This window comes from Eptesicus fuscus, chromosome 16 (genome assembly GCF_027574615.1).
Source record: "Eptesicus fuscus isolate TK198812 chromosome 16, DD_ASM_mEF_20220401, whole genome shotgun sequence".
Classification (NCBI taxonomy): Eukaryota; Metazoa; Chordata; class Mammalia; order Chiroptera; family Vespertilionidae; genus Eptesicus; species Eptesicus fuscus.
Window position 1 is genome coordinate 19876299 of NC_072488.1, and position 22357 is coordinate 19898655.

The 22357-nt window shown below is 42.2% G+C and overlaps 1 pseudogene; it reads right to left on the reverse strand.

The window, feature by feature from the left end:
• Positions 1-18203: 18203 nt before the first annotated feature.
• Positions 18204-18517, reverse strand: LOC103305447 (60S ribosomal protein L36-like; annotated as a pseudogene).
• Positions 18518-22357: the final 3840 nt, after the last annotated feature.

Below are 22357 nucleotides of genomic sequence, written 5' to 3' on the forward strand. Positions count from 1 at the left end.
GATCCCTCCGATCACCCTGATCCACCCCTGCCCAGGTCCCAAGCCTCTGGCCAGGGCTTGGGGCCTGGACAGGGGACCCCCAGCTCCCTCTGATCACCCAATTGCCTGGCTCCGCCCCTGCCCAGGCCCCAAGCCTCAGGCCTGGGTTTGGGGCCTGGGCAGGGGACCCCCAGCTCCCTCTGATCACCTGGCTCCGCCCCTGCCCAGGAGCCCCTTGGCTCAGGCCCTTCCCAGGTTGCTCAGGACCCACGGGGTGCCTACCTCGGAGTGACCTGGGTGCTGAGAAAGGTCCTGGGACCCAGGCTGCTGGGTGCCTACATAGGCAAATTAACCTTCATATGTTAATTTGCATACTCACTCTGATTGGCTGTGGGCATAACGGAGGTACGGTCAATTTACATGTTTGTCTATTATTAGGTGTGATATGTATCCGTAAGCAACACGTAGTGTTAATTTGCATGTTTTCCATCTGTATTAAATGATACATTCTATGCTTTCTTCTCAAGTTCTCACTTGACATGTGTTGATACACATCTTTTAGTTCATTTAAACTGCTGTATGGTGTTCTATTGTATAAAAAGACCATGATTTATCTATTCTCTTATTGACGGATCTTTAAATTGTTTCCATTCTTTTTCTCTTACAAACAATTCAGGAATAAACATTTTTGTACATGTCACCGAGGTATGGCATCACTGAGTTGCATCATAAGTATTTTGGACAGAATTTTCATGTTGATGGTGAAACAATCTGATTACTTACTTAGAAAAAAATGAAGTCAAGGTAAGTGCTGGGAGAAACAGAATGTGAGGAATAGGAAGTGAAATAGTATGGAATAGTAGGTGAATTAGATATAGAATCCTATGCATTTTTTTAAAAAAATAATTCATCTTTTAAAAAAAGTAGATTGAACATACAAGTAAATTGAGCAACCATTGAAAGCCACAGATATTCATCTACCTTTGAAATATTACCTTTTGTGTCAATGCTACTATGAAGCTATCTAGAACTTTCCTTTTTTTTAAAAAAAATATATTTTATTGATTTTTTACAGAGAGGAAGGGAGAGGGATAGAGAGCTAGAAACATCGACGAGAGAGAAACATCGACCAGCTGCCTCCTGCACACCCCCTACCGGGGATGTGCCCGCAACCAATGTACATGCCCTTGACCGGAATCGAACCTGGGACCCTTCAGTCCGCAGACCGACGCTCTATCCACTGAGCCAAACCGGTTTCGGCTAGAACTTTCCTTTTTTATTTTGTGAAAATGGACTACTTCCTCCTTTGGGCCTCCATCCTATCTACCTCTATTACGTGATATATTGCACATTATATTTGCTATGGTTTATTTATATGTCCCTTTTAATCAGCTGCATGTTGTTTGAAGGTGGAGTTCATGTCCTATTTGCATCTCCAGGGTGTGGTAGTTATACTCTGAGGAACCAATGGAGGGTCCGAAACATAGAAAACCCTTGGGACTTAGACTGGTTTTCTGATGACAGGATACTTTAGTGAGAATCAACTTAAAGTATGGAAAAGGTGGTTTGATCTTTTTTGTCTTCAATTGGACCTGCAAAAAGAAGTTTCATATAAAAGCTGATAAGAACGACTAAGAAAGCAAAAATATCACTTGGAATTTGGCTGTAAACACTCGCAATGGTTGATTAGTATGTACCAGTAGACAGTTAATGTTAAGAAAACTTTAATTTTACAAATTGTCAAGAAATCACCTCTATAATACCTTCTATTCTCATTTAAGGATTTAATTCTTAATCAACCACTAGGATTTTCAAAACCCTTTATTGTTATAATCTGGGATACTGGCATTTTGTCTCATTATGATTGCTGATTAAATAAAAGAATTCTTCTAATGTGCTTAGCACAATGTTTGGCAAATAGTACTGAATAAACATTAACTTTACGATTATTAGCTGATTCCATACTTAGACTCCTCTCATTTATACCATGTGTTTCTTGGTATATATTTGAGGGAGCTCCTGTCTGTATGTTTGGAGTAGTGCTTTAGTAAAGCTGCTTGCTCAGGAAAAGTAAGGCATCTAAAAATTCAGATTTTAATTTAAGAAAACTTACAATTTTTTCAATAAAATTTTAAAAACTATGCCAATGTCCTCACCAATGCAGCAAAACACACACACACACACCACAAAGATCTATAAATATTGGAAAGAAAAACAATAAATTAGAATTTGTTAAAAACGTACATTATCTTCACAGACAATCCAAGTGAGTCTACAGACAAAACTAATTAGAGAGTGTGTTAAGATTTCTGAATATAAGATTAACATGCAAAAATTGATGTAACATATTAGAAAATATGAAAAAATAGACTCTTCACAGAAGGAAGAAAAATTTAAAATAGCTTAGACAAAAAAAGGTGATAATTTGTCATTAACTCCGACTAATGGAATAGAACAGAGATCTCAGAAATATATGCAAGCATATGTGACTCTTATGTGGAAGAGGAGATACTGTGAGGCTATTAAGGGGAAAAGTTGAACTCTTTAAAAAAGGTGATAAGATAAATAACTTTCCATGTGGGAAAAAAAGAAATTAGCTTCCTTACCTCATTCTATACATAAAACTAAAATCCAGTTAGATTATTAAAGATTTAAATATAGTAAAATAAAACTTAAAAAATGAAAAACGAAACTAAAATAAAAATTCAGAACTTAAAAAAATTAAGCAAATACAGTAATGGAAAATTCTTGAATATTTTGTGGTTAAGTAAAAAAAAAAAATAAAGGGATTATATATGATACATATATTTTTCAGAATGTAGAAAAGTCATTAGAACATTATAAGAATGCTTACTCTTATCACACGAATTGCTTATTATGAGTAATATATCACATGCATCAAAGACGGTGGTAGCTGGTTTCATTTCCCCCAAACACCTTTTCAACAGTAAATTTGAGGCAGCTGTGGTTGACCAGAAACATATAAACCAGTGAGGTCCAACATAACCAGTATGTGTTTACATTTTGACTCATGGTGCTCAGCAGGCTTTAATCACAGGGGAACGAGTAATATTACTCAGACGTTATTGTTTAATATTCCATTCATTTGTTTTCCAAGTTTGTTTCAGTCTGTGGGAAGGTTCCTTTCTGATTACAACATTGGTCCTGATTTCTGCAGTTTATCTTCATTTGCCATTTTGAGGTGGCTATGAAAAGCCCGTGACAAGCTCCTTATTTCCCAGATCTATGCATAGAGGCCTCATTGAGTTGGATTCATCCTAAATACATTTTGAAATCACATCAGCACTTTCAGATCTGCAAGTTACTTCTTAATAAATTACGGTCTTGATGCTAGATGCTATTTTAAATACATGAAAGAGAGCAGTTTCCAAGTGTGTGTAACTACTTTTAGGGAAGAGGAAACGGCAGCATTTAAATAAAGGTCCTGAATTTGTATTATGCTGTCACTGGATATTTGAATAACTAGCTGTATACGAATTCTATTTGTACAAAAGTAATTTTCTAAATCCAATTGTTGATACTTCAAAATATAGTTCTAGTTCCTGGGAAAACTAGAAATGGAATGGCCATGTCTTCATAGCTAAAACAAATGAGAGGGTTGTAGCAATAACCTGAACCCATAGACAAAGCGTGAAAAGACTTTGAACCCTTTTATTTATTTATTTATTTCTGAACTGATCAGATAATTTACTCAACTAATTTTGCCTAGTCATTTCTTCATTCTAGAATTTTTTCCGGTCAAGTAAACAATATTGATGCATATAACTTGGATGGGGAAAAAAAATCCCTCTAAGAAACAACTGGATAATAAGCTTCTTCATTTAGGTCACAGAAATTTATTCACACAGAAACCAGTCAAAGATGATAACAGCCCTGGCCAGTGTGGGTCAGTTGGTTGGGCATCATCCCAGGCACCAAAAAGTTGCCAGTTTGATCCCCATCAGGGCTCATACAAGAATCAACCAATCTATACTAATAATAGCCTAGGTGGCGTTATGCCCTCACGTTGTCACAAGATGGCCGTGCGCACAGTGGAGGCGGGGCCCCGCGGCCGCCCTGCATGGTGAGGGGCCTGCGGGTCCCATGGCTCTGTGTGGCGCGGAGGAGGCCAGTCCCAAGCGTCTCTGCAGCCTCATGCGGAGGAGGCGGGTCCCGGCAGGGGAGGGCAGTTGTGGGCAATCAGGCCAGCAGGGGAGCAGTTAGGCGTCAATCAGGCGGGTAGGGGAGCGGTTGGGGGCCATCAGGCTGGCAGGCAGAAGCGCTTAGGGGCAATCAGACAGGTAGGCAGGCAATCAGTTAGGAGCCAGCAGTCCTGGATTGTGACTGTAAACACTCCCAGATTGGAGAGGGTGCAGGCCGGGCTAAGGGCCCCCCCCCCCCCCAGTGCACGAATTTTGTGCACAGGGCCTCTAGTGAATGCATATATAAGTGGAACCACAAATCTCTCTCTCTCTCTCTTCCTCTCTGTCTAAAATCAATCAATAAAAAATTGTTTTTAAATCCCAGCCCATTTGGTGGTAGTACCAGAGAACTCTTATTCTGCCCTCTACAAAACACAGTTGATGCAGAGTAGAATCACTTTATGATCCTTTTGATAGTTGCTTTTTCAGAAAAGCTACAACACATGGGTTAAATGATGATTAAAAACATATCCAATAAGAATGCAATTGCATTTTCCTTAATATTTTCTTTTTCTGTCATCTGGTTTTCTCTTTCCTCCCTTGAGATATTTACAGAATTATACCATTAACCCTCTAACTTTTCCTTTCTCCTCACTCTCCTGCACCCACATACCATTAACATAAAAGAATTTCCTTTCAAATTATGTAACCAACTTTATAACTCACATAGATCGTTAACACATAGAAAAATTATTAACCCAAATGATGACCACATTTTTGCCAAGATTCACCAGTTCTGAAGTTAGTTGCTAGTAAAACAGATTTCTCAATGGTTTGGTGAGATCAATGCTAAATTACCCAGAGGATGAATTACAATTACTGCTGATCCTGTTGGCCAATCCACCCAGCTGTCCACTGAAATTTCCAGTGACTTAAGAGAATTCAGCCAGAATGGACCCCCAAAATCTGCATTGTAAGTTTATCTATGTGTGAGCCAGACTACAAATGCTGTGACCAGACCCAACAGAGGTTTAGGTGGCAACTCAAACAGGAATTCACAAAGAAAGCTCAGATGCACAATAGCTACATATAATACTACACTAGCTACCTCATATGGACTGGTTTCTAAGTGCCAGACACCCATGCTAAGAAATTGTACATGCATTAATTAATTTATTCTTCTTAGGTTCCATAGTCATTAACAACATGGACATAGACTCAAGTTCTGGGTCCTTGGGCAAGCAATGGAAACTGTGCTTTAGTTTCTACATCTATAAAATTGGGGATAATACTACTTCACAGAGTTGAAGTGAGAAATGAGTTAGTTAAATCATACACAAAGCCTTTAGTAAAGGCTTGAGTGCTGTCTCGGTGTGGAGACAGCACTCACTATACTCAATATATGTATTAATTCTTGTAATGACCCATGAGGTAGGTACAATAATGATCATCATCTACAGTTTAGGAAATTGTTGCTTAGAAGTGGCATATGGCAGGGCCAGGCTTTGAAAATAGATTTGTTTGACTTCAAAACCTGTTCTCCTTATCACTGTGCTGTTCTGACTCTCAGGACAAGACAGCTAGAGTGTGAACCTAAGTTACCAAAAGAACCTAGGGTTTTAGCTGCAAGGCCTTTTGCTGCCATGATACCGCACCCCTCCCCCCACCCCCGTGACTTCCTTGGAGGTGAATCCTTGCTGAGGGGCAGCACAAAAATTCTGGGATTTCCCCCATCCAGTTAGAATGTGAGTGATGCAAACCATTTTAGTGAAGGCTTACCTACCGCCAGGTGACTCCTGTGCTGGTGACAAAAGTGTACAAATGAAGAACTGGAGAGAGGGAGCCTTCCAGCCTCTCAAAACAGGCACATCCCCTGGCTCACATCAGCTACAGAAACCCATAACCACTCAGAGCCTCAAAGAAAACCACACAGCCAGTCTTATATGTTGGATGATAATTTGAATTATTGAGCTTCTATGGTATATCTTCTCAAAAATATTATGCATTAGGTATAATTATCCCATTTAAGAAATGGGGAAACTAAGGATCAAAGAAATTAAGTAAATTACCCAAGGTTATTATATAGCTTGCAAATCCAAAACCCATGTTCCCCTCACTCTTCAAGGAGTGGGGATATTACAAATCATTATTTCTTCAGATCTTTTTTTTTTCTTTTTGTTATTATCTTTTTATCATCTCTTTTTTGTTGTTACTAATTTTATTCAAGAGCAAGAGCATGAAATTCTTGGAGTAATAGTTGGAGTTAAATGTTCTAATTTAAGAGATGGCATTACTGGATTATTTGTAGATTATGTTTCCATTCTATCTCTTTCTTCTTAGTTCTTTGTATATTTGACAGCTGAACATTAGAATCTTTTTAGAGGATTTCGAATACACTCAGTTGTGTGAAAGTGCTAGTTAAAATTTACAGGCAGACATTTTTGTTCTCATAACTTTGCAGTAGAGGGAAGGAAGTAACTTTTGGACTCATGAAAATATACACTGCAAAGGTTCACTTAGAATTCTCTGCAAAGTGTAGATAATTTCACAAGCAAAATAATTAATCAATACAGTAGCAAAATTAGGAATAGTTATTGGTTTTCCTATTTCAAGCTCACAGCAAATTAGCCATCTTTATACACAAAGCCTACGGGCCAATTAGAGGACTTGAACTGTCTCCCCTGTCACTCTTCAGTGCGGCTGAAGGGACTGAAGCTTTATAAATCTAGTCCTTCACTCTTAGCTCTGACTCTCCCTTTCCTGTAGGTAGTGAACATGTTGTCTCCAGTAGATGTTTGTCCAATATTTTAATACCATCTCATCACTGTGATGATCAACAGATGTGTTCTGAAGATCTGTTCTGTGTAGGCCATCTCTGAAGAGCACCATCAGGCAGCTCGTGGTTCAGATCCTGCCACTCATACATATGGTAGCAGAAAGGGCAGGCACCACGACCATATTGAAACACAAGTGGTGACCTCGCTCTTTAATGTGGACATGGTTTCACTTCCATCTACCAGCAAGGGTGGCTGATAACTGTCTTGCTTTTACTTCCAGAAATATATATCATATCTATTTACACGAGAGGCCCAGTGCACGAATTCGTACACGGGTGGGGTCCAGCCAACCTGCCTCCATTGGGGCCTATCGGGGCTGGCTGGCTAGGGGGAGGGGTGGGGGGCTATCAGGACCCTTGCCGGCAGGGGGCTGCAGGAGGTTGGCTGGATGGCCCCGCCCCCATTGGACCAGTTGGCCTGCTGCAGAGCCCGTCATAGCGACTGGTCGTTCCAGTCCTTCCAGTTGCTTGGCTTTTATATATATAGATATATATGGCATATATAGCACATTTCAACTTTGAAAACATTGATTCTCATAACTAATCTAATCCAGGCATAAAACACATATCCACCAATCTCTGCCAGTCCTCTCTCCAGTGACCACCCCCACCTCCAATTTCATAAATAAATACTCTATAATACAAATAGTCTATAATATTTTGTCTACAGGAAACACCGTTGTGTTGTAGGAGTAGTAACTGTATTTATTTTTTCCCCTTGAGTTATAAAATGCTTTCATGTCTAAAAACAAAAAGAAAATGAATCTGGAAGAGTTTATCTTATCCATGAAAGGGGATCTTAAGATGAAGGCTTGTCCTGAAGGAATAAAGGGCTGTTGGATTTAGCCTTCAGCTCTCACTTTCGTTAAACAGAGTTGTCATTTCAGACCCCAGCTTTCCCTGGAGACAGTGATTCCACCGGGGGAAGCGATATGCAGAGGAAGTTATTGCAAGAAAGTTTTTGTGTGAAATTGTGATTCTTGCCAGAGATGTCATATGTTTTAGTTACTTTCTTCCCGGGAACTAGGAAAATTTCCCAAGCCCCGGATATATACAACAGGAATGCTGTTCAGAAGTCAGCAGCGTGGGGATGAACAGAGAGACTGAATTTTACACACTCCATTTGTTTCTGGAGATAAAGCCTCTATTCTATTTTCCTCAAGGTGAAAGTCCAATTCCCTTTGAACACTGTAAAGCCTTATCCCATTGGAAGAAAATGATGATGATTTCTGTCACTGCTATTACTATTTATACTGCAGTAAATTTACCTAAGGAAGGCAGTCGTCTCTGCTGGATTCTTTCCAGAGCTCCCTAAGGAATAAAAGCATACAACTAACGAAGATTGGACATTCTGTTCTGCCTTTTCCTTCTCAGCTCTGCAGGCTGGGAAGCCACCCACCACAATGCTGTTGATTGGCAACTCTGCACACACAGAGTGCAACAGTAATTAATGTTCCCCATGTTGACTCTCAGGAACTACAATACCATAAAGTCCTCTTCAGAATTATCAAGGAGAAATAAAGTTATGCTCAATACAGTTGAGAGAAATTTTCCCGTGGTTTAGAGCACCTCTACAGGGATGTGCTGAAGTTGGCTCCTTCCAATGTGCGAGAGCCGATGGTTAAATACTGAGGAACTGTGCAAGTCAGATGCTAAACCTTTGAAATTGGGCCACAGTGGGAGTATTGATATCACAGGAATTGGCATCTACGAAAATCAGGGCTTTTTAATTACAAACCCCCCCCCCCCCCCCCCCAAAAAATAAAAAAAAAAAGAACACACAAAACTGGGTTATCAGCATGTGTGGTCTATACCTTTGGAACTGCACAATCTAATAAATACTCATTAGCTAGGACTCATGATGGACAACAGTTTACTGATGAATCTTGGATAGAATGAAAAGCCACTTAGTAACTATATTAGTTTCCTATGGCTGCTATCCCACAAACTTGGTGGCTTAAAACAATTGAAACTTACTCTCTCACAGTTCTGGAGGCCAGAACGCCAAGCTCAGTATCACTGAGATGAATTCAAGGTGCTAACTGGACTGTGCTCCCTCCAGAGACTCCAGGAGAGATTCTGTTCCTCGCATCGTCCAACTACTGGTGGCTGCTGGCATTCCTTGGCTTGTGGCTGCATCACTTCAATCTTCAAGGCCAGTATCTTCAAATTTCCCTCGGCTCTGTCTTCACATTGCTGCCCACCCTCTGTGAAATCTTTCTCTCTCTTAAAAGGACACTTGTGATTACATTTATGATCCATCCAGAAAATCTAGGATAGTCACCTCCATCTCAAGATCTTTAACTTAATCTCATCTGCAAGCTGTTTTGTTTTGTTTTTCAAATAAGGTAATATTTGCCAATTCCAGAGATTAGAACCTGGTATCTTTGGGAGGGCCATTTTCAGCCTACCACAATACCCACCTCTGCCACCCCTTACATACCTGGACACGCTGCACTTGTATCACATCCTTCACAACCTAGTCTTAATTATAAAGAGCAAAATCTTAATGATAGTATTAGCAGCAGCTCTTTTTTTTTTTTTTTCAAAGTCTCACCTGAGAATATTTTTTTCATTGATTGTAGAGAGGAAGGGAGAGGGAGAGAGAGAAATGCTGATGTGAGAGAGAAACATTTATCAGTTGCCTTTGTATGCACCCTAACTGGGGATCGAACTGGCAAACTGAGTATATGCCCTGCCTGGGAATCAAACCTGTGACCCTTCAGTGCACAGGACAACACCCAACCAACTGAGCCACACTGGCCAGGGCAGCAGCTCTTCTTTACTGAGTACTTCCTATATATCAGGTAGAGTGCTCAGCATATAGTCATCTCGTCATTTCATTATTATTCCTACCCAAATCAGGAAATGTATTTTCAAATTCTTTTTTGGAGCACCAGAATCTACGTCCATTCATCATGATAGGCATACCTGCTTCCCTCCCACCTGAAAGCCATTCCCTGGGGCTGTTTATAAAGCTCTTCAGGGGCTCCCATTTTATCCCGCCTACTTTTCCCATCTTAGTTCCACAGTTTCCAACTGCCCCCGGCTATTCTCTCTCGCTGGGCTTCATTGAAGGGACGATGGAGAGTATATCTATTGGCTGGGAAAGACCTCTCTGGTATGCAGAGTTTCTGAACAAGTGAATGGAAGGCTCTGGGCCAAGGTCAGTTCCTGGATGAAACTGTAACTGGCAACAGCATCTCTCAAGAGGTGGTTTGGAGAGGGCTATGAACCATGGCTGTGGGTGATAAGCCTGTAATTCTCTATCCTGTTGTCTTTGGATAGGAGTTCTCTCCTGATCTGCCTGCCCAGTTCCCTGTTTCATTTCTGCTGTTTGTACCAGAGGAGGGAAGGAAGACAGAAGCAATATTTGGTGGTTGCCTGAGCTGTGTCCGGCTCTGTGCAGGGAGTTTTCCTTATTGGGCTAAGGATGGTATAAAATCCAAGGACATTTTCTTGTGTTATTCTTTATAGCTGCAATGAATAAACTTGCAGAACTGGTTTAGAGATGTGATATAATAAGTCGATTTGGTTTGGGTAGCACATTTATTTTTCTGTTAAAATGCAATTTTCAGTTGTGAATAAAAGCTGGTTGAATCTCGCCTATTATAATAGCCAGTGTTTTATGAAGAAATTTAGGTCAAGTTCGCTTAGGTTTAGAAATATTCTATATAGGCCTTGCATGTTTTTTGTATAATAGCAAAAAACAGATTTCTAGAAATTGGACAAAGTCAGTAGTAGCAGGTCAAGAGCAGAGTTGAGGAAGGTGGCTTCAGCTCCATATTCTGGCTAAAAGTCTCAATTTATCTGTAAAATGTTGATAATGAGTCCTATCTAACAGGTTTTTTAGAAGGATTGAATTGAAAATTAATTAAGGCATATAAAATACCTTATATATAGTAGCTACTCAACGAATGGTAGCTCCACTGTCAGTATCAGTAGTTCCAAATGACCAGGTACACTAACAGTTAGCTTCAGACAAAAACACCATCTTGCTCTAGTCACTTGAAAAAATTCAAGTAATGCCTTCCATTTTTCCCTTTCTACTTCTGAGGTGCAACAGCAATAGGAATATAACCTCTGGGAAGGATTCTCTGACCTTGCCTGGTCCCTGCCCTTTCTCTCCTGCAGAGCCCTGGTGAGCTCCACCACAGTTTGAGTGACCATCACTCAGAATGACCTTTGCTTTGTTTACATGCTCATCTCTATACCTTAAGACCTTCAGCTGCCTGAATCTTCACTAATTAGTGTAATTCCTGGAATGTGGAAGAGGCACTAAACATTCTCACTGAATAGAATTTGAATAAAGTTACATCTTTTTGAAGTGGAAACAAAACAAAAAAAGATTGAATATTTATTCTAATCCAATCTCCTCTCATGGGGAAAGGAGATCAAGGCCATTGCTATGCTTTTTTACCTTCCTTCCTAAACATGGTTTACGATGGCTTTTGGGACAAAGAGAAGCAATGTTCAACTTTTCTGACTTTAGAAACCCCTTCTAAAGACTAATTACTGACATACTGGCTTTTGGTTCTTATTTCCTCATTTTGTGACTCAGACTTAGGGGGAATTTGGGGTTAATTTTATGGGGAGTAATTTTAGCCTACTATCAACACTACACGCTAATATTTGAGAGCATTGAACTAACCCCCTTTTATATGTATTATCTTATTTAATCCTTTCCACCGTTTTATGGACTAGAGTGCCAGGGGTCCTCAAACTTTTTAAACAGGGGGCCAGTTCACTGTCCCTCAGACCGTTGGAGGGCCGGACTATAGTTTAAAAAAAACTATGAACAAATTCCTATGCACACTGCACATATCTTATTTTGAAGTAAAAAAACAAAATGGCACAAACACCTGCTTGTGGCCCGCGGGCCGTAGTTTGAGGACGCCTGGACTAGACATTATTATTATGTCTACTATATAGATCAGGGGTGGGGAACATCCGGCCCACAGGCCAAATAAGGCCCACAAAATCATTTGGTCTGGCCCTGCCAAGGCATTAGGGATGAGTTTATTAAATGTTTGATCAAATATAGCAGGCTAATTTTTTAAAAATATATTTTATTGATTTTTTACAGAGAGGAAGAGAGAGGGATAGAGAGTTAGAAACATCGATGATAGAGAAACATCGATCAGCTGCCTCCTGCACACCCCCTACTGGGGATGTGCCCGCAACCAAGGTACATGCCCTTGACCGGAATCGAACCCGGGACCTTTCAGTCTGCAGGCCGACGCTCTATCCACTGAGCCAAACCGGTTTCGGCATAGCAGGCTAATTTTTAAGCTGGTAATTTTATATGGCCATGAATGATGTTATAAATATCTAAATGGCCATTGACAGAAAAAGGTTTCCCAACCCTTTTATAAAGAAACCGAGGCACAGAGAGTAACTAGATCAGGGTTGTGATAGGGCTAGGATTGAACATGGGTCTACAAGACTTTAAAATCTGACTTTTGAACACTATGCTAAACCAATTTTAGACTCAACTGTTTTCTTTCTTAATATATATTTTTACTTATTTCAGAGAGGAAGAGAGGGAGAGAGAGAAACATCAATGACGAGAGAGAATCATTGATTGGCTGCCTTCTGCACGCCCCACACTGGGGATCAAGTCTGCAACCCAGGCATGTGCCCTGACCAGAATCTGTGACTTCCTGGTTCATAGCTAGACACTCAATCACTGAGCTATGCCAGTTGGGCTTAACTGTTTTCCTTAAACTGAATTTAGAGAAATGATTCTGAGAGAGAAAAGGTAATTCAGCTTTTTACTAAATGCTAATTAGGCACTGTCTTAGCTTGGGCTGCCATATCAAAATACCAACAGACATTTATTTTTCTGAGTGTGGAGGCTGGGAAGTCCAAGATCAAGGAGGACCCACTTCCTGGCCTCTCTGTGTGCTCACGTGGTCTTTCCTCAGTGAATGCATGTGGAGAGAGAGAGAGAGAGAGAGAGAGAGAGAGAGAGAGAGAGAGAGATCTCTGTTTTCCCCTTCTTAAAGGGCACTAATCCTTAAATGAAGGCCCCATCCTCATGACCTCACCTAAACCTAATTACCCCCAAAGGCCCTGTTTCCAAAATACTCACACATTGGAGATTAGAGCTTGAATATATGATTTTGCAGGGGGACACAACATTCAGCCCATAACAAGTACTAACTAGTATCTCTGGAATGTTCTAAACTAAACTTTGGAGGTGGGGGGTAGGGAGAAAGAAAGAAAACAACAACACACCAGGGTCTGGACTGGGGGGGAGGCAAACAAGGGATGAGGACAGGAGTCACCCACCCTCAGGCATCCACCCTGCACTGGAATGACCCTATAATTCAACGAATCTGTGTGCCTTGCTTGTCTCACTCCAGCCCCGTAGCAATGTCCTTTGCTCTTGGGGAGCTCTGTGTCTAGGAAGGGCGTTATCAGTATGGGTCAGATCAGGAGAAAGTACACAGTGATTTAAGCAGGGAAATTTTACTACAAAGAATTATTAACTAGCAGTCTATTGTTCAGAAATCCATGAGGGCATAGAAGGAGAGAATATGACAAGTGAAGCCAAAGAGTTTTGACCTTCAGGGTAAGAGTGAGGACTTTGTTTTTCCCTTTGGGCTGTGCCTGAGTGAGCATGACTTGCCCTATTTATTAGGCAACATGAGACTCTGCTGCATTTCCTTTCAGATCACCCCAGGCATTTAGGCTATTTAAAAAATCTAAATAACATCTCAGTCAGACTAACATTCTGAGAGAGAAATGCTTTAATTTGCCTTTTCCCAGAAGGGCCTTTTCGGTCTGAGAGGGAGTGCAAACAGGCTGGGTGGTGGTCGATCCACTTGGAGACTTATGGGAACACAGAGGTTTTGGCAAAGGTACACATAACTCTCAGAGAAGACTTAAATATCATTTCATATCACACAAACTGCTCAGTAGAATTGGAATGCAGGTCAAAACACAACAGCTGTTTATCTTTCATTTAAACTACCACAACAGCGTTGCTTAAACAAATTCCCTTCCTTTCTCGAACTTTCAAACTCTTTAAGATTTGCATAATGATTAATCTCCAGCTCCAGAGGAAATTCCCAAAGGAAAGAGACAACATAGAAGCATTTTAAACTCCAACCACATGGAAAAAGAGTAAAGAGGGAGCGTGTCAAATCTTCAGTTTTGGAGCCTGCTCCCTCGGGAGAATGCTAAAGAATGGCGGTCATCCTGTTGAATATTAAACTGAGGACTGGATGGCTGAGAGAACACAATCCCAAACATCTGGACACTGTCTACTAACTAGGCCAAAGGTACAGCTCCGATGAAGCGTTGCTATCACAGCCCATATTCATATCGTGGTAGGTCTTGACTATTGCAAGAAAGTTTGGTTCTATGCTGTGAAAGAGGCTAAATCCTTATTCTCAGAACCATGGAGTACATCCCCACCTGCTCATCCAAGGAAAAGTCTGGTATTTTCTTTTTCATACAGGGTCTTCAACTAGCTGTTCATTTATTGTGATTTAAGGAAGTTTTTAGCTGGGGAAAGGGCCCAGGCTTGAAATGCACTCCTGGACCTCAGTATTTGACCTGTAACATCAAGGCATCTGGCCAAATCAACATTTTAGAATGACAAGGGGAATTTTTAAAATAATACCCAGCCCTGGAACCCTCCCCAGGCTAATAATGAAATTAGGATGTTTGGCAGGTGGGGCCACAACATCAGTATTTTAAAAAACATTCCCAAGAGATGCCAATGTGCAGCGAAGCTTGAGAGCCACTGGAAGCTCTCATACTTGGTGTTGCTGATACCTCTGTGATGACCATCCTGTGGATAAGCCTTGTGCGTGTTTTAATCACTGTTCCTGATAGGTAAACTCTCATCAAAGTTAATTGTATGTGAACATGGATATGTATTTGGTTGAAGACTAAATGAGATTACTTAAAAATGAAAACAACTGTATTAGGGCCCAGGACTAGAGTGAAGTTTTCTTTAAAAAATTTAAAATATTATATTGTTTTCATAACCAAAAAAAACCCCAAAACACTAACAAAACACTCCCTCCCCTCTCACCCTTTTTGTACTTTGGGGCTTAGGGCTGTTTTCAGAAGGCTTTTGAAGCTTGACCTCTGAACATGATAAAAGTATTTGTGTTATTTGGTCAGAGCTGGGCTTCTCAAGTAACTTCCTGTGTTTCTGCTCTGAAAGACCATTTCACAAAAGAAGCTGAAAGTTCTATATGGATACGGGCATTCTCATTGTGGAGGGCCTAACATAAAGTGGTCATTCATTGTGTATCCAATCACAATGACTAACTATATCTCATGACTCCATTCTGAATCCAGTACTAAATGCATAGTTCATGAATCATATTCATCAACCATGGCCATCATAAATATTCATCTAATGTCTGTCCTCATTAGGTGGTTATTAATATGTCAAAGATATTTGTGGAGAAAATGAAAGTAATAAATTCTATCTACATTTATTCTTACTTGAAAGGCTAATTTATTTTTAGAGTAGTCTGATAAAAATCCCTTAATAAGAAAGAGGAAGATTCCTTTAGCAACAGTCTTCTGTTTTCAAGCTAATAATCTTTTATTTTTCTTTCTTTTTTGTTTTTTTTTTTTTGCTGCAAAAGGCTTTATTGTTTCATTTGGTCCAATGTATGGGAGAGGGCTTCAGGGTGGTTAAAAGAATGACTAGTAGTTTCAGGGAGAGGCTCAGGGAAAAGCCAGACACCAGGGGATGCAGAGGGGCCTCTCAAGGGCCTCTGGGCTCCAAAGGCTCCTGGTCGTGCTTGAGGGTGAATCTGTAGAAGTGACACTCACCCAGCCCAGTCTGGGGGGTCAGCCAGCCTTCAGAGGTGAGTCAGGTGTAGCCCATCTTCTTGATGAGTTTCACCTCCTCACCCAGGAAGTGGTTCTGCAGGAAGTCACAGAGCTGAGGGTCTGTGGGTAGAACCAGGGCCTGCAGCCCCAGGAGGGCCTGCAGCCCCAGGAGGGCCTGCAGCCCCAGGAGGGCCTGCAGCCCCAGGAGGGCCTGGTTCAGGCTCCTCTCCAAGGCCATGGGGGCTTCCATGACATCCTGAGTTTTGCCCACTCATCTTGGGGAGGCTTCAGCACGTCCTGGAGAGAATGCGGCCACCGCGCTGGTTTTGCAACTTTAAGAGATGCTCAGCGCCCTCGAGCTTCTTTCTTCTCCGACAACTCATGGAAGAAGTGGCCCACGCCCTTGAGAGCCGCATCATCCTGGTGGAATAGAAGCCTTGAGAGAGGTAGGTGTGGGAGGCCACAGATGCAGGTTGGCCAGGCGGTTGACCGCAGCCTCCACCTCGGTGGTATAATTCTGATGAATTTGGGAGCTCATGGTTGTTGGACAATAAGGAGTTAAGGCAGAAAAGAAACCAGTGTGTTGGCTGGTCCCAGAGGTGGTTCAGAAGGTGGTGGCTGGATAAGACGCAGGAAGAAGGGGCATCTCTGGGTCTGTTCCGTCCAAATACTGTTGAAGCAAGAAACAGATCTGGGACTGCTGAGGACACTGCCTCAAGCTAATAATCTTATGCAAAAAAGTTTATTAACGTTTTGCTTGTTGAATGGACTTTTGCCAAATGATGGACTATGTAACTAGTCTGATTCAGAGAAGGATAATATAAAGCACAGCTCTTAAAGGGTTGAATTAACACCCTCTCTACTAATAGTACTTGGAATTGTTTTTTGAATGGAAAGAGGTGGCAGTGATTCATTCCCACCCTCACCTGGTCTCCTCAGTGATCAATAACCCATTCTGAGATTGTTGCATGGACTTGGTACATAATCTGTGAGTAGAACAGACCAGGGATTGGCAACCTTTCTTTAAAGAACAAAACTATAAATATTATAGGCTTTGCTGTTTAACTCTGGTGTTGTAGCACTAAAACAGCCATAAATAATATGTAAGTGAATGGATGTGTCTGTGTTCCAAAAAAAAATCCACAACTTTATTTGAAAAAACAGGTAGTAAACTGGATTTGGCTTACAGGCCCTAGCTTGCACGCTCCTGGAACAGAACAAACCCAATAAGGTGTCAGACTGGCTCTCCAGTTACAGTGGGTGGGTATAAGCCAAGATTGGGAATTTTAAGTAAATCCAAAGAAGCCAATGTGTGTTGGTGTTCTATATGAGCAAGCAGGTCCATTATGATAGGAAAAGTCATGAGAACGCATTAATAGTAAAAGAGTGGTAATAGCAATGGCTAATGTTTGCAGAGGACTTGCTATGCAACTTGTGTTAAATACTTTACATGTAATCTTTATCATCCATGAGTTCATGATCATACTAAAGTAAAATTTTTTGGTGACTTTCAGAGGATGCTAAGGAATCAAGTCATTATTTGGAAACTGGAAAATAAAGGTTATGAAGCATTTAATCAGTATTTTCCCAAAGGAAAGGCTGGATAAATGTTTGAGACAGTACTGAGATGTCTTTCTGAAGGCCCATTAGCAGGTCCCACAGGGCTGAGTACCTGGTGCCCTTTGAGATCATCAGTTCAATCACACATCCTTGTACTGTTTTTTCCTCCCTTTTATTTCTCACTCCCCATATTCTCCCATCCTGTTTTCTGGGATTCCCAAATAAATGACTATGTGCAAACTTCTATCTTCAGGCTCTACTTTGTGGAGAATCCAGGCTAGGATAGCATTCTAGTTCAAATTCTTGAAAGAGAATCTAACCCCACTTGGCATGTAGATTTGGTTGTCTGGTTTTGATTCCACTACTGGTCCAATCTCCCTTGAAGACCGTCCCTTCCAGAGGTGTAGTGGGACTTCTTCAAGCAGAAGAGGCGGATGGATTAACATGTCCAGTCTGGAGCCTTGCCACTAAACGAGTGACCTGCTGACCAGTGGCAGCACCTGGGAGCTTGTTAGAAATGGGGAATCTTGGGCCCCAGTCAGACCTACTGAATATAAATCTGCTTTTTAACGAGATTCCCTTGGTGATTCGCCTGTACATTAAAGTTTAAAAACTGTACTCTAGAGGGAGTGGTAATTATCCAGCTCTGGGATATTTTTGGAAGACATAAGATGTTGAAGACAAAGGTCAATGGGAAGCACTTACAGGGGCAGGGGAACACATACTATGATATGGGTGGTTGGAAGAGCAAAAGAGGAAGTGAATCTATGTGAACACACTTTAAATCCATAATAGGAAAAACACTCTGGACCTAGGTTGTTCTTTTTTTTTTTTTTTTTTTCCTGAACAGGTTTTATTACCCACAGAAGGGATGGGGCTCAGTCCTTCTTGCCTGCTGCCTTCCTCATGACTGCAAGAACATCACTCAGCTCCTCTCTTCCTCTTGGCACGGATGTGAGTCCCCACCCTTTTCTTGATGAATTTCAGGCCCTCTTGTTCTTAGAGACCTTGAGCAGCTCCATGGTGTGCTGCTCATGGAGGACAAAGCCACACACCTCTCGGATCATGTCCTGCATGAACTTGGTATGCTGACTGAGGTGCCCATGGCAACCGCTGGGCCTCAGCTTGTTCACCTTCTTGGTCACCTTGTGGCCCTACTTGAGGCCATGGCCATGGGGTAGCCCAGAGCCATGGCTACTACGCCTCAATGGCTGTTGTGGAAGAAGGCCCAACAGCTGTACCTATTATACCCTGCACCATAAACCTCAAGAAAAGGTTCAAGTGGGAAGATAAAAAAAAAATAAAACACACGTAAATCAACAGAAAACAATGTCTACATGTCATTGTAGACACAAGAGCAGGTTCTTTTTGAGCAACTGTTTAGTATGGAATCCAAGGTTTGTGTTGGGGTGGAGTGTGTGTCCATGAGGTGGGCAGAACCAATCTTGGCGACCCACCACTTTCCTCTAGATACTTGGCTTCGCCATTTGCCTCCCAGACTTCTGACATTGTTCCCCTTCAGTTCACCAACCCCTCTTCCATGTAAAAACTCAGTTACAGGCATGGTGTACTGGTAAATGTTTTAACAATTGGCTATTCAGAAAAAAGAAACAAACCTCAAATTTATAGCATTTGTTCTTTCTGTAATATAAATACTCCCACCATGGCTGGTGGTAAGCTGCCTTGTGGCATTACTGAACACAGAGTTGGGAGGTGGACCGAAATGGCTCCAGCTGACCACTGGAAATCTGTGGGAGAAAGAGCAAGGAGGAAAGTAAAAGGTCAAAAGGACACCAGAGAGTGAGAAGGAAAATTAAGTGGCTGAAGACATGGAGTTAACTTTTATTGCCGTGATTCAAGTCCAAGGATTTGCCTCGTCTCCTTGGCTCTGTGCTGCAGATCTGGCCATTGTGTCCCATCTATGTCTCAGCTTCAACTTTATTGAGAACTTTATGTGGTAGCTTCAAAAGAACCAGAAACTCAGCAGGAGAAAAGGTTGTAGGACAGCCAGAGGAACTCATGTTCTGTATTTACTGAAGCATCTTCCATAAACAGTGTCCAGGCTCTGGAATGCTCACACCCACTCTTCGTGGACACGCCACACCCCGTGCTCCCCTGCCTGAGTGTAGTCTAATGACTCCCACCCAGCTTCCCCAGGTGTACACACCCTGCTTCTCTGGCCAGAGTTCAAGCCCTCACCTGGTTTCCTTGGACATCATCCAAGAGCTACATACCTGTCTTTTCTGGGAGACTTCCAGCTGGCACAAAACTTCCTTCCCTTGGGGATAGTAGCAGATAATGCCTACGGGTATCTAACGCTGCAGGCACTGGCGGACAGCTGAGACCTGTCCCCTGCCCACAAGCACTGCCTGTTGGTTTCTTAAAGGCATGAACCAGGGGCACCATCCCTTCTGGGCACCTCCCAAGCTGCAAAACCATTGCTTTCTGTTTGTTGCAGCTCTGGATCAGCTGAATCACCCCCCTCTTCACCTTTATCGACAAATCACACTCCTGAATTTCCCGTAATAGCTTTGTTGCTCACCTTTTTCTTTTTCTTAGAAAGCATCCAGTGCTAGGAATCCAGCTCACTACAGACAGCCCAAATGAATGCTTCTTAACACGCCTGAAAAATAATTGTTTGGAACCTTATCTTTGGTGATGTTTCAGGAAAGAAACATTCCCACTAGCAGGTTAAAAGTCTTCACGTTTGCAGTCCTAATATCTGTTTGGAATGTAACAGCTTGTTTAATTCTCTCCCCAGATGAATGGACCGTCATCTTTAGATTTATGATTTGCTTTTTATTTCTTCTAAAATAGAAACAGAAGTAATGAAAGTTCCCTTATCGCTGTCTGTCGGAGCTGGGGCCCCTTGTCTGAGGATTCCTTCTTTTCCAGCCACCCAAAGCAGCCACTAGTTGGGTTTATTACTTTTATTTCTCATTCTCTCTCCAGGAAGTTTTCTCCTCGGAGCACATAAACACATCACCACCCTTTCTCACAAAGTCAAGGCCAGCTGACACAGATGAGAACAGTTTACACTGACAGAAGCACTCCAGGTGGCTCAGCTAAGTCACCAGAGCTTTTGTGTCTTCTTCCCCGATTGGCCAAGGCACTGGGGCCAGGGGTCAGTGTGTCCTTCCTGCCAGCTGGGGACCTTACTCTGCCCTTTGAGTGTTCCATCCAGAGTGAAGCCAGAGGTCTTCAGGCCAAAAAAAAAAAAATGCCTTTAATTCAAGCCCAAGTTATGCAGGAAGGAATCCCAGCTTCTGCTGTCAAGCCTTGGTCAGAGAGGCCGACCAAGCTGGCGCATCCTTGACCTTTCTTCTTTCTCCCAGATGCCCAGTGCACTGACGTCCAATTTTTCCTCTAACCCTCCACAGCGGGTTTCATTCTGTGCGGCCTCTGGTGAGTTGGGAAGGCTGCCAATCTGAACACAAAAATGGAAGTGCCTGAGGGGAGAGATGCTTCCCCAATTCGTGGTTGTCACAGAGATGAACATCATCAAATGGCTCCGAAAGAAAAGATGAAAAGGCTTAACATTGTAAGCAGTTCTGAGATTAGACTGTCTAAGCCAGGGGTCGCCAACCGGTGGATTGTGGACCACTGGTGGTCCGTGAGGTGTGAAAGGTTGGCGACCGCTGGTCTGAGCAACTAGGTTCAAGATGAGGCAGGAGCCATCGCAGAGAAAACCCTGCAGTGGGATTGCTAGCATTATGATCAGGGTTCCGGGGAACTATCAGAGAAGGCCAATGGGAATAGGCACTAATGAGTCAAAGACTCAAACCCTGGAACGGGTAAGACCACAGCAACTAAAGTCTTACAGAGGTGGCATGCTATGTAATTGTAGCATTCCCTGGGGACAGGCATTGGGCCACAGGATCAGATTGGCTGTGAGCAGATGATCAGCTATTGAACTAAAATTTGGACTGTGAATACACCCAGAAGAATTCTTAGTGCATGCACTCAAATATGTTAGCTCTCCCCATCTTTTACTAAAGCCCTTCTTTGGATGGAGGGCTAAACGAAATGTGGATAGAAAATGCGTAAGATCAATTTTACCTGAGCCTTGGATAGTATAGGTACTCAGAAAATGGTTTATTGATTGAAACGTAATACTGGTAGGGCTCATCCCCTGTCATGGGGGTTATGGCCATGGTCTTTTAAGAGTGAGGAATAGTGACAAATGTTCAGAATGTCCCACAACTACAGATGGATTGTCCCTCTGCTGGGATGGGGCTTTATCTGTTTATCTCAAAATGGTGAAATGTGGAGCGATAAGACATAGCACCAGGCATTAATATGTCTTGAAATCAAGGTAAGTGTGTCTGATGTGGGCATTAACATTTATCTTGATCTGGAAAGTAGCCTTTCCCTCACCCTCCCCTCTTCCAAAAATATCTTTCCAAGATATTCTCTATTGTTTTGCTCAGTGCAGTTAGGTCTTACTCAGTTTGCCTTATAAGGAATTACAGGGATTCAAGAGCTGTCGCCATAGGAAGTTTTTCCTACTGTTCTGCCTGAATTGCCTTCTGCTTAATTTTAGTTCATTATGCCCGTAAACTCAGGGAGGGCTTTATGGAGCAAAAGGCCCCATCATCGTGGGAACAATGAGTCATTCCAAGAACAGTGAACTGGGCTGGAAGGCAAAGGCCAGTGAGGAGGGGTGGTAGCTGGGGGTGCGTGGGTTATTGAGAACAGATCAAAGCAATCTCTCTTCTTCTCTCCATTACTCCCACTAGGGGGTGCCCAGCATCCCAGAATAATCTCTGTTACTAGGAAGTTGAGGTTTGAGGGGGGCTGACTAATAGAAGGGTATGGGCTGACTCAGGGTTCCTACATCTGTGCCCTTTGAGAAGAGATCAGGGAAGCGGGAGGGGAGAAAAGGAGGGTAGGGGTTTCGCTTCAGTTAGTACACAAACGCTTCTTAAGCCTTTGGGGATTCTCAAGCCATGAAAACCACTGGTCTTGAAGCCAGTGATTAGAATAATTGCAGACCAGGAAAGTCCTCCTGGGCCCAGCAGAGGTGGCAGCA